The following is an 11,388-nucleotide window of genomic DNA, read 5'->3' as shown; positions in this document are numbered from 1 at the left end:
TACCCCCGCTTTGATTGTATTTAGGCATTTTGCCAGCCCGAGACATGGATTAATCTGAACAGAATCACAGGCTTCTCTGGATGTAAGTCATTTACGTGTGCTTAGTGGCATCTACCAAGCAAGGAAAAGGCGGCCCATGGGTGCCTTTGTGTAGAGTCGGGGTAGGTTTTGATTTCACTCAGAGTCAAGAACAAAGCAACCTCTGACTTTTCCTCCAGCTCAGCCCGTATGGAATGACTTCTAACGACTTCATGAACTGCTAGCCTTCAGGTGACTGGAGCGTTTTTTTTCACTTTTTCACTTTTTCAGTTTTCTCCTTCTGTGATGTTTTGTAATTATCGCTATTTCTGTTCTTCAGATTTTCTGAGTGTTTAAAGTCTAGAGGGGAAGAAAATTAAAATCATTTGGCCACCATCAAATGCTCTTTTCAGTTTGAGGATAATGTGGAGAGAAGCTTTAAGTGCCGTGCCAACACCCAACATGGCATTGCGGATTGAATGAGCCAATTCTAGCCCTTGAGTCTGAATGATTTGGAGGAGACGTGATGTCATTGTCTACTTGGAGATAAATGAGAAGGAGTCTGGGTGGAGACTTCTGGAGTGGTCTTTGTAATAATAGTAATTAAACAAAGAGCATTACCTCATAGATCTCAACTTTTTGTCTATACCGTGTGCTTTTCTCATTTTGACCCAATATTACTCATAAAGGGCTGGTGATTCGGTTTCATTATTTTCGAAGCACTGTTGGATGACACTGGTTTAACAGTTTCTCACAGTTCACTGCTTCAGTTTTCATCAAATTATATTTCTAGTTACACCAGCCACTTTCATCATCAATTTCCATATGTTTCGAAGACATGCAAGGACCAGTTTGCCAACGGCAGATTCAGATAGCAGAGACTGGCTGCTGTGGAACACATTTTTTCTCCTCAGGCAGCCATTTCTACAATGAAAATCTTAGAATCCACCAGGCCAACCCCTTGGCCCCCAAAACGCTCGTATTTGTATGCCTAGATTAACCTGTGTGCATGTTGCCGGGTGAGGATTACCACAGACTATTTCGTTTTGATGTGCATATCTTTTAAAATAAACACTGGTCATATACACTTCCATATACTTCATATCCAAAAGCATACAATTGGCCAAAGAACTGCCAAGTTCCAAAAGAATTCTTACATTAGCCCTTCCTTGAATTCTACAACTTTCCCATGTTACTGCCATCACTTCTTGAACCTCCTGTTGTCAAATGAAAGCTATAGATTGGGGCCCATTACATATCCTTGACAGCTTTGAAGCATGCAAATACATGTTATATCAGCAATTGGTGTATCAATGAGTCATCGGTTCTCAACAAACTATCAGATACTTGTTTGCTTATGAATTTAAACAAACTATCAGATACTTGTTTGCTTATGAAAATAACCAAAAACTGACTGCAGCTAGCAAAATATAAATTCATTAAACTAACAAAACTAACAATAAACAAAATGCAAATATTTTGGTCTTACAAAAAAGAAACCCCTCAATCATTCCCATTAATATGAATATCAGAAGAATTTTCTTAGAATGTTTTAGGACTACTGAATTCTTAAGGAGCATTTTTTAAAAGTAATTTCTGTGATTGTCTATGTCAACGGTATCGGAAATGGAATATGGACTATTGGATATTCTGAACTTATAACATCCATAGCACATCTTTTCATGAAAGTTATAGTATATAAAACCATCAAACGATGTTTAATGACATGGAAAAATGTTCATAGTCTTTTATTCATGTGTAAGAATAGGTTATATAGGTGATGGGATATGAGGAAGAAAGAGGGCAGCTTTTACTTCTTAATATACTTAGGTATTTAATATACAATATGTATATATTGTTTGTTGTTAATCCTGACCTGAAGATACTTTTTCCATTGATTTTTTTTTAGAGAGACTAGAAGAAAGACAGAGAGAAAGACATCGATGTGAGAGAGACACATTAATTGGCTGCCTCCCATCCCACCCTGACCAGTTGGTGACCGAGCTTGCAACAAAGGTCTGTGCTCTTGACTGGGAATGAAATTTGTGATCCTTCAGCACTTAGTTAGTGTTCTAACCACTGAGCAACTTACCAAGGCATAATTTTGAATTAAAATATTTAGAAATGGATTATAATACTGTATAATTGCTTGATATGTATCAGTCATTATTTAAGCTCTTCTAAAATATTAACTAATTTAATCCTTGCAACAGTTATATGAAATAGGCACATTTAAGATTTAAGCAACCTACCCAAGGTCACACAAGTAGTAAACGAGAGGTGGGATTCCAGCTCTGCTTTTCTCTACATTACTTAACTGCAACCAAACTTTATTCCATTTTTGTAAAGTAAATGTGATTAGAAAAATGATATAACAAAAGGTTAAAAGCGATTATTTCTGAATGATGGAATTGCAGCTAATTTTAAAATACATGTTTTATCTGTATTTTCCAATTTTCACAAAACAATGAGTAAAGAAAACAAATGAAAAGAAAAAAAATAATATTTTTAAAGTTCCTTCTGTGAAATAGGGATTTTGATATAGTGCTATGATTTTTTTAAAACTACCCTCCAGTAACTTCCTTTTTATTTTAGCATCTAGTAAAAGCATGTGCCTTAAATCTTGGCTACTCAACTGTTCTCTTGTGGGCAGATTTTATTTTGTTTATAAAAGGTCACGATGGGGAATTATGAGAACAGAAGAAGGAACCTGATGGAGCCTTCCAAATGTAGAAATGCCAAGAAAGTGGTAAAGTTAGAAAACATAATTGTCATTAAAGAAGTCATAAAATGTTTGAATATATTTCCATTGCATCTTTTCTCAGCAGGCTGAGTTGCTAAGTAGGACCACAGTGACTTAATTTATATCTCCTATGAAATAAGAACATGTCCGTATGTGGGCCAAAAATAAGGGGCTGAATTTTAGGATCTGTATATTTGAAAAAAGTTAGGTTAGTGACATGTTTTGCCAGTATTGCATTTAATATTGCAGTTCTTTATGCCAAGACAGGATTCTGAAAAGTGCGATAGAATGAAGTTGGCTTGGACACATAGGAAGTCTTGCCTGTGAGTGGAATAATGGGTTCAAGAAAGGAAGTCATCATGTAAGGATGACTCCTGCCTCTCTGTCTGGGTACTACCATGCTTTCAGCCAGTCTTTTAAGATTCTGATTTAAAACAAAAACAAAAAAAACCTGTTTTTATTACATAAAATTTGTCCAAATCTCAAATCCATTCATGACTCTCCATGTCTCATCTTCTCCACACTGTCCTGTTGAAGGCTACCATCACCTCCAAATGACCTCCCAATGCTCACTCTCGCCCCCTAAAATCCATTCTCCACACGGGGAGAAGAGTGACCTTTTCAAATCACAAATGTAATCATGTTAGCCTTTCTACTTAAGATCTTTAAACAGCTTCCAATTACCCTCAGGATAAAGTCAAACATCTTGAACGGGGCCTTAGCTGGGACCTTCAAACTTGGCCCTTTAGTTCTGGCCTCTGCCTACAGATCCACACACCATGCAGTTCCTCACTCAGCACCCCACCACAATGCTTCTCTTTTTCCTGTGACATCCTTGAATGCCTTTCTTCCATCAGGGAAGTTTTGACTCAACTGCACAGGAGAAAAAGTCTCCCAAATGTGTGTGGCATTTTTATTTTTTTGCACCAGATGCCCCTCCTTTTCATAGTTAAACTCTTTATTTGTGTGATTGTTTAAGGTCAGTCTCCCAGGCTCAGGAGATTACAAACTCCATAATGTGAGGAAACACTCTGCTTTTTGCATCATTAGATGATCAACATGATTTAAGTACCCTGACTGGAACAGAGCAAAGCTTAAAAAATATTTTTTGAATAACAGAACCATTATAGTAATAATGCAGAGAGCAATGGGTTTTCGATTTTACTAGTCTCTAAAAATCAGTTTAAAAATATATTCATTCATTTATTTACTTTTGCTGACAAGAAAAATTACATTATATATTGCATACTCAAAATATTGATATATCTTGTCAAATTGAGTTATTAAACTTGAAAACTCCCACATACATTTTATTTAATCAGGTGATTATGGGTTTTCCACACTGCCCATCTTTCAAAAGTGATTACTTTGGTTTTTACCTCAATGAACACACTCATCCTAGGATGAAAAACACATTAACACATGCTTTTTAGCACCTTGGTTTTAAACTAATTATTAAAATTATTGTTGCATAAATAATATTAGCCTGATTTGTTGATGCATACAAGACATTGGTTAGTACGAATGGTAAGAATTAGTGTTTTATAAAAATTTCGGTCCCTCCATGTTTATTATTTACGCGGTTGGCAAAGCAGAATTAAATTTAGTCTAAGATAGTACTTATATAATTTATTTTATTTTATGAAATATCATCAGTACTAATGCTTCTGGAATTATTATTGGTTAACTGCCGGAAACCAATCACTGTTTCACTAATAGAGAGATGTGGACAGGAAGGTGAGAAGGCTGGTCAACAACCTTAATTGCTCTAACCACTCACTGCTTAGTTGAGACATTGTTAGCTGAAGCAGCCTCCACCTCTCTGTTTGTCTTATGTAAATTTCTGTTATTGGAATTTCCTGCCCAAGGGCTATGGGTATTTGGCACAGCCTCAATAAAAGGGATAGCAAGGCCAGAGCAGTGTGTAATCCTCCCACTAGAGGTGGGTTCCCGCCTGGCCCCCCAAATTGCCAAATTAATACTTTCCTAGTCTCTTTTCATTTGTGTGCAGCCTTCTCCAGAACCCGAACCCTGAACCGGAGCCCTGAACTACACAGGACGTGAAGGGGGTTCCCACAGTTAACCAACAGGAAATTTTGAATACAAAGGACAAAAATATGTATATATTTATCTTGAGGATTTCAAAAAATTATCTATCAAAAAGATCAGGTTAATCACATGTGTTCCTTTTGAAACCACATCTTGGTACATTTATTTTGTAAAATTTAAAATATAACTTTTACTCAGAATTATTATTATTGTTTTTTGCATCCTACTGTGTTTAAAAAGAAGTCCACCTTTGCCCTGTTTGGGTGACTCTGTTGGTTGACGTGTCCATCGTCTCATACAAAAGGCTGTGCGTTGATTCCCGGTCAGGGCACATACCTCGGCTGCAGATTCTATCTTGGGTCATGGTGTTTTCAGGATGGATGTTTTCTCTCTCACATCATTGTTTTTCTCTCTTTCCCCTTTGCTCTCTCTCTAAAAACTAAAACTCATATCCTTGTGTGAGGATTTTTTTTTTTTTAAGACTGACTTTAAACAGATGTGATACATAACAATCTTCATTTTCTCAATGAGAAAATCAACTTCTGAAACAATCATATTATGTCATGTCTCTAAAGATATTAGCAATTTCCTTTAAATGTGCTTATATGATATGAACTCCATGGAAAGTCCTCAGTTCTTATCCTCTAACACTGGTCACTTCCATCCCTGCTTATCTGGTATGGATTTTCCTTCAGTGTGTAGTTGTCTCATTCACTCATGCATTCTCTCACTCACTTTCTCATTTACTGACCCATACAACTGTGTAACAGATACTTCCAAATGTCTACTATTTGCATAGCACATAGGAATGAAGGACACAAAGGAATATAGGACATAGCTCTTAAACTTGAGGAGGTTACAGTAAAAAACCTTGTAAACAGATCAGGAAACATAATAACTGCAGGAATTTGAATAAAGTAAAGGTGTTTGTTGGATCAGATTATTTTCTAATTGCATCTTAATAATAGCTCTACTAACAAGCACTATTTTTCATATGACATATCTTGGCTTTTGCTGGAAAGTGATAAAAATGTAGACAATAAAAAAAAAAAAAAGCAAAATAGCTGCTGTTTGTTCAATAAAATTACTCCGTAAAATGGCAATAGTTTCAACACATTTCTTTTTCCTGAAGAAAACTCACACTATTGTTATACAAAGAGCCCCTGAGTTACTGAAAAACCTATTTATTATAGGGGGCAGGAAAGCCAACTCCAAATTAAATACTGAGCTTCCAAAGGAAACAGCTTTCCCTTTCCAAGCTCCCACCTAGAGTTCTCCCACATTCCTCCCTCTCATTTTCTTCCCGAAATACATTCGGAAAAGATATTTTAGAATATATTACAGCAGGCTATCAGAAGGCACGGTTGCCTGTTCCTTCGATGAAATCACTGGAGGAAGGGTCTAGATTTACATTCCATTAAAGAAAAAAAATTGTAGTATTTGCATAGAGGCAATCATAAACTTGGCTTTTGATTCTTGTCCTTCCTTTCTTTCCCATTATAAACAATAAGAATTGAATTTACCAACAGTCACCAAAAAATGGACCTTCTAGGCTTATCTTAAAAAAAAAAAAAAAAAAAAATTCCAGTCTCTAGAATTTACAATTTGGTATAATGAGGCTTGATATTTCAAAGCTGCTGTCAGGGGACAGACATGGTTCACATCCAATCGTTTTAAAACACACTTTTTAGGTAACTATATGGGTAGAGAATATGATTTAACAAAAAGTGGTATGTTCCAGTCTATGTAATGAGCATTATTTGGAAAATGTATTCCTTTTGTTCCACTTACATTTCTCCAGCTTCTTTATTTTGGTAGCTTAGTGGGAATAAAATTTCAGATCTCTAATACAGCTTGGCCATTTACCTCTCAGTTGATAACTGATCAGCAGTAGAAGCTGACTTCTTCTAATAGTGCAACTTACAAATTTTCCCCAAGTCAGCAAAATGATATACAAATTTTCATCAACGTTGTCAAGGACCACTCGCTTGACTTTCTCTAGCTTTAAATACCTTGTAAAATGTGCCAATCTGTGTGCACATAGATTTAGAATCATGTACACACTCTTTGGCTGTTTTGATTGACTATCAGTTAAAGAAAGAAAAAGTTAGAAAACCACAGAAGTTATTTGGCTTGGCTGGTGCCAATTTTTTTCTTGATTGATTCAATTATCCCAAATCAGTCTAAGAATTCAAAACATTGAGATAAGGGGAGTACAGGCTAACTTACAGAATAAGGGAAACAAAATGAAGCATTTCCTCCATGACTTGAGTCAGTGTTTGCTGCTGGGCTGGAAAACAAAAAAACAGCATAAAAAGGTACCCCCGCCCCATCTCTGGCATTCTTTAAGGTCAATGTCGCTTGCTGTGATTTGTGCTGGGCAAGGGTAGCCACTGTCCCTTGATCCCAGCACATTTGACAAGCACCTACACTCCAGGCACACTGTAAAACAAAATAAATACATTAGCAAGATCCCTTCCTCCTTCATTTCAGCCCAGGCATAAGAGATAGGTTACTTAAAATTCAAGTGCCAGGAAAGCCTACAGTAAAAGGGAAATATTTTCAAGTGAAGTCCGTTTGATCTTTTTTTATAGGGGTTCCTACCAGCCTCTCTCCCTTCCTCCCCAGACCCTGGAAACCAATTAGTCTCAGCACGGAGGCCACAGACCAGGTTGAAATGGCTCCTTTTTTATTTTTAGGGGATATAATTTCAGCCAGCATGTCTAGTCAGTTGTCACATAGTCTGCTTAGCACACTTTCTCTCTCTCTCTCTCTCTCTCTCTCTCTCTCTCTCTCTCTCTCTCTCTCTCTCTCTCTCTCCCCCGCCGCCCCCCCCCCCCACACACACACCCATTGGGCTTCCCTTTGGAGAATGGCTAGATCTTGGAGTCTGACTGCTGGAAAGGAATTAATCTGGTTGCCGTCCAATTCCTTCAGCTCTGACAATGGCATAACATCACAGGGCCACCTCATCTTTCATAGACAGCCTTGCCAACCAAGTTTTCTAAAAGCCTTCTTTGCCTTGTCTTCGATCATTTCAGCGGCTTTCCCTTTCCTTATGTTGTTTGCATACAATTCTGAAAACCTCTACCCCCCTCCTCCCCCATTATCCAAAGTAGCAGAGAAAATAGGATGAACTTTGCTTTCTAAAACGTATAAGAAGGGCTTATCCTTTGGGGGAAATGTACCCCAAAGACAAAAATGAAAACAACGAGAATCTGCCCCTCCTCAACGCCCTATCTGGAACGTGCCTTCATTCCTGAAGGTGAAACAATTACCAGTTGGATTGGCCTTGTCTTTCCCGGGACCAACACTGCGGAGAGAAAGGGGTGTGTGCGTGGTGGATGTGTGGATCTGGCGAGTTGAAAGGCTCGAGGAAAGGAAGCATAGCTCTCCCCCAGGAAAGCCCAAGTTCAGCGGACGCGAGGGGACCCAGGGTCGCCTTCTTTGGTCTGAGCGCAGTGCCCCAGGCCTCTCGCCTGGTCCCAGCGGCGAGCTCTGCGCCCTGTAGCTCTGCCAGGACTCCAGACAGCGCCTGGCAGGTCGTTGGGTGGAAGGCCGGGGTGTTTGTTCTCTTTGCAAAAGGCGCCCTTTTTGGAGGGAAAAACTCCCTTTATTTGTCCTGGGGTTCCGTAGCACCCCTCCCCGACCCCCTATCATTTTCTTTTCTTTTTTTTTTTTAATGCTGATCACACTCATGAAGATGAACTTGCAGCTCGGCTTCCTGCCGCCTGTTTGACCCGGGAGCGCCAGCAGGCTGCCGGCCTCGCCCTCAGTTCCCTCCTCCTCCTCCTCCTCCTCCTCCTCTTGCTGCAACCTCGAAGCCTCGGGGCGCAGGCGGGGGGTTCGGCTGGGCCGGGGCTGAAGGAGGAGCGCGCGAGGGCGCGGGGTCCCGCCGGGGAGCGCGCACGGAGCGGCGCCTCGGCCGCCCCGCTTCCTGGAGCTGTGCTCCTTTGACCCCAGTGGCAGTCCCTGTCACTGCACCGCTCCCTCCGGCTCGCCGCGCCCTCGCTCTCCCTCCGCGCCCCCTCGATCGCTCTCTCCCTAGATCGAGGCTGCTCTTGTCCTCTCTCCCCCCCGCCACCCCCGCCTCCCTCCCGCGCTGCGTCCCCCCCGGCCCCCGATCCCCGGCCCCAGCCCGCGGCGGGACCTCGGAGGTCGGAGGTTCTGGCCCGCCCGCGCCCCTCGCCGCCCCCCGCGCGCCTCCCGCCGGCCCCGGCCGCCCCGCGATGGATCATCGCCTGCTCGCCGGGCGCTGAAGGCATCCCCCGGCCCCGGAGCGCAGCCCGGGAAAGGTAATCCGCCCCGGGAAGGGAGGCGGAGGGCGGGGGAGGGGGAGGAGGCAGCCGGGCGCCCGGTGCGGAGCGCGACGGGAAGGGAGAAAATGCGCACACAAAGCGGAGCCCGGGGGAGAGGTGCCTTGTCCGAGGCGCGTGCGGGGGGCTCGGGGGCGGAGGACCGTGGCTGCCCCGGTGCCCCCGACATCCGCACGAGCGGGCGCTCCCCGGGCCATTCGGAACCCGGGGAAGGCTTATGTTCTCCCTCCGAACGAAAGCGAAGTCTTTTTTTTAAGGAGCTGTCTCCCTCCCACTCCCCATCCTGCCCTTCTGCTCTTCTTCCTCCCGACCCCCCCAACCCCGAGTCCTCGGCCCCGACCTCTCGGGGTCCCCAGGTCCCCGCCCCCTCCTCCGCTGGGATTTCTTAGGCGGAGGGAAGAAGAGGGTGTCGGTGAGGGGCAGCGGCTGAAGCCGGGCGGCGGGGATGGGGGTGGGGACACGAGGGCCAGGCGAGCTGTTTACTAGAAAGTCCCGGGGTTGTGCGTTCGAGCCGCCCCGGCCTAGGCCCGGGTGCATTGTGCTGGCCCGCACCCCGGGCGTGCGCGGCGGCCCGGGCGCGGTGCGGGGCCGGGGAGCTTTGTGCTCGGGCTGCGCTCCGCCGCCGCCGCCGCCCCCGGCTGCCCGCCCGGCCGCCCGCGCGCGCGCCGCTGCCTCTCGCCCCGGCCCCGCGCCCCGACCCCGCGCCCCCGCCGCCTCCGGGCTCCGCGATCGCAGCCTTGACGAGTCGGAGGCTCGGGGCCGGGGCACTGGGGACGAGCGGCGAGAAAAAGTAACCGTGGCCGCACGGTTTCTTCTGGGGAGAGGCGGGAGTTTCTCTGCTATATGCACGTTCACGGGGTTATCTCTGCAAAGCCTTTGAATGCCCGGGGTTTGCGGCCTAGGAGGCGAAGGTGGCATTTTTTTTACTGGAGATTGGGGAGGGGGCTAGAACCCACCAGCAAGGAAAGAAATGAAGGATGCCCCCATGCCCCCATGGGGCAGATTTATAACATATTTACCCCCCCGCCCCCCCCCCCCAGCACACCCCACATGAAGTGCAAATTCGGGTCATGAAAAACATGGAATGGGTTTGAGATGCTGCAAACACACACACATATCAGGACGGGGGAAAACACACACACACAAATAAAACTTTAAGTGAAAGAAAAGATTTTTTCCAAAGGAGTGTGTGTGTGGGGGGGGGGGGGACTGTGGGTTTTACACCCCCTTCCAGCCCTTGCTGGCTTCTCCTCCCGTCCTTGCTCCGCGGCTCCCGGGGAAGCAGCCCGGCGGCTCCGGGGCGGGGAGCGGGGCGGCCACGGCGGAGGCTCCGGGCTCCGCTCCGCTCGGAGGGCTCGGGGATGCCAGCGCGCCCGGAGCCCGGCGTCGGGGGCGAGGGGCCGCGATGCCTTGCGAGGATGGCGCGGTGTCAGAGCCATTGGCCGCCCGCGGTCATCCATCAATCCCGGGGCTGGGGGAGCGGGAGAAAGGAAGACATGAGACGGGGCCGCGAGCGCGGCACCCACAGTGCCAGCGGCGGTGGGCAGAGTGGTGGCAGCCGGGGACTCGGCGAGTAAGGCGAGCTGGTGCTCCAGGAAGGAAGGGGGAGCTGGAGCCCGGACGAGCCCGAGGGCAGGGCGAGCCTGTGAGTGTGTGTGTGTGTGTGTGTGTGTGTGAGTGTGTGTGTGTAGTTGGTGAAGCCTCCCCACCCCCCGGGTTAAAACAAACACACCAATCCAAAGTAGAGAATTCCGCCCTCCCCCCCCCCGCCCCACCGTATATAGCCTCTGCGCGTGGCCAGAGGCGCAGGAGGAAAAGTCCTGCCCTTCCTCGCCTCCCGAAGAATGCGCCAGCCGGGTGTCCGCAGTGCTGGAGACAAGTTCAGGTGTAAGTGCGGCGGCGGGGAGGGCGCTCGGCGGACAGCGGCACGTGGAGCTTTCGGCATCCCTGCCGAAACCCTGGCGGAGTAGCCGCCTGGAAGGCTCGTGCGAATCGCCCTGGGATGCAGGGATGAGTAACTGGAGGTGGGCATGCGAGAGCCAAGGCGGGGGGGGGGGGGGGGGGAGTTTCTGCGATCACCGGATCCGTGCAGCCAGAGAGAGGAGAACGAACGAAATTTGGCGCCGTGGGAGCGGGCGAGCTCCAAAGTCTGGCCAGGCGGGTCGGGCGATCGTCTGAGGGCAAGGGAGTGAAATGAGCATCCTCTGACGACGATTTTGTATTTCACGATTTTGCGGGCTCCTTTCTCATAGGCTATGCCAC

The 11,388-nt window shown here is 45.9% G+C and overlaps 1 protein-coding gene across 4 annotated transcripts in view; it reads left to right on the top strand.

Annotated features, from left to right (window-relative positions):
* Positions 1–8,682: 8,682 nt before the first annotated feature.
* MPPED2 (metallophosphoesterase domain containing 2) overlaps positions 8,683–11,388 on the top strand; it is a 178,211-nt gene continuing 175,505 nt past the window's right edge. The window contains exon 1 of one of the 4 annotated variants that reach the window (XM_084893630.1): positions 8,683–9,105. The gene's annotated coding sequence lies outside the window, so the exon portion shown is untranslated. Of the gene's footprint in view, positions 9,106–10,939; positions 11,014–11,064; positions 11,151–11,388 lie in introns of those variants that run through there. The other 3 variants (XM_084893633.1, XM_084893631.1, XM_084893632.1) reach the window with 3 other exon arrangements.

Source organism: Pipistrellus hanaki (genome assembly GCF_964339955.1).
Source record: "Pipistrellus hanaki genome assembly, chromosome: 9".
NCBI lineage: Eukaryota > Metazoa > Chordata > Mammalia > Chiroptera > Vespertilionidae > Pipistrellus > Pipistrellus hanaki.
The sequence above is the reverse complement of the archived record's forward strand: the minus strand, read 5'-3'. Positions and strand labels throughout refer to the sequence as shown.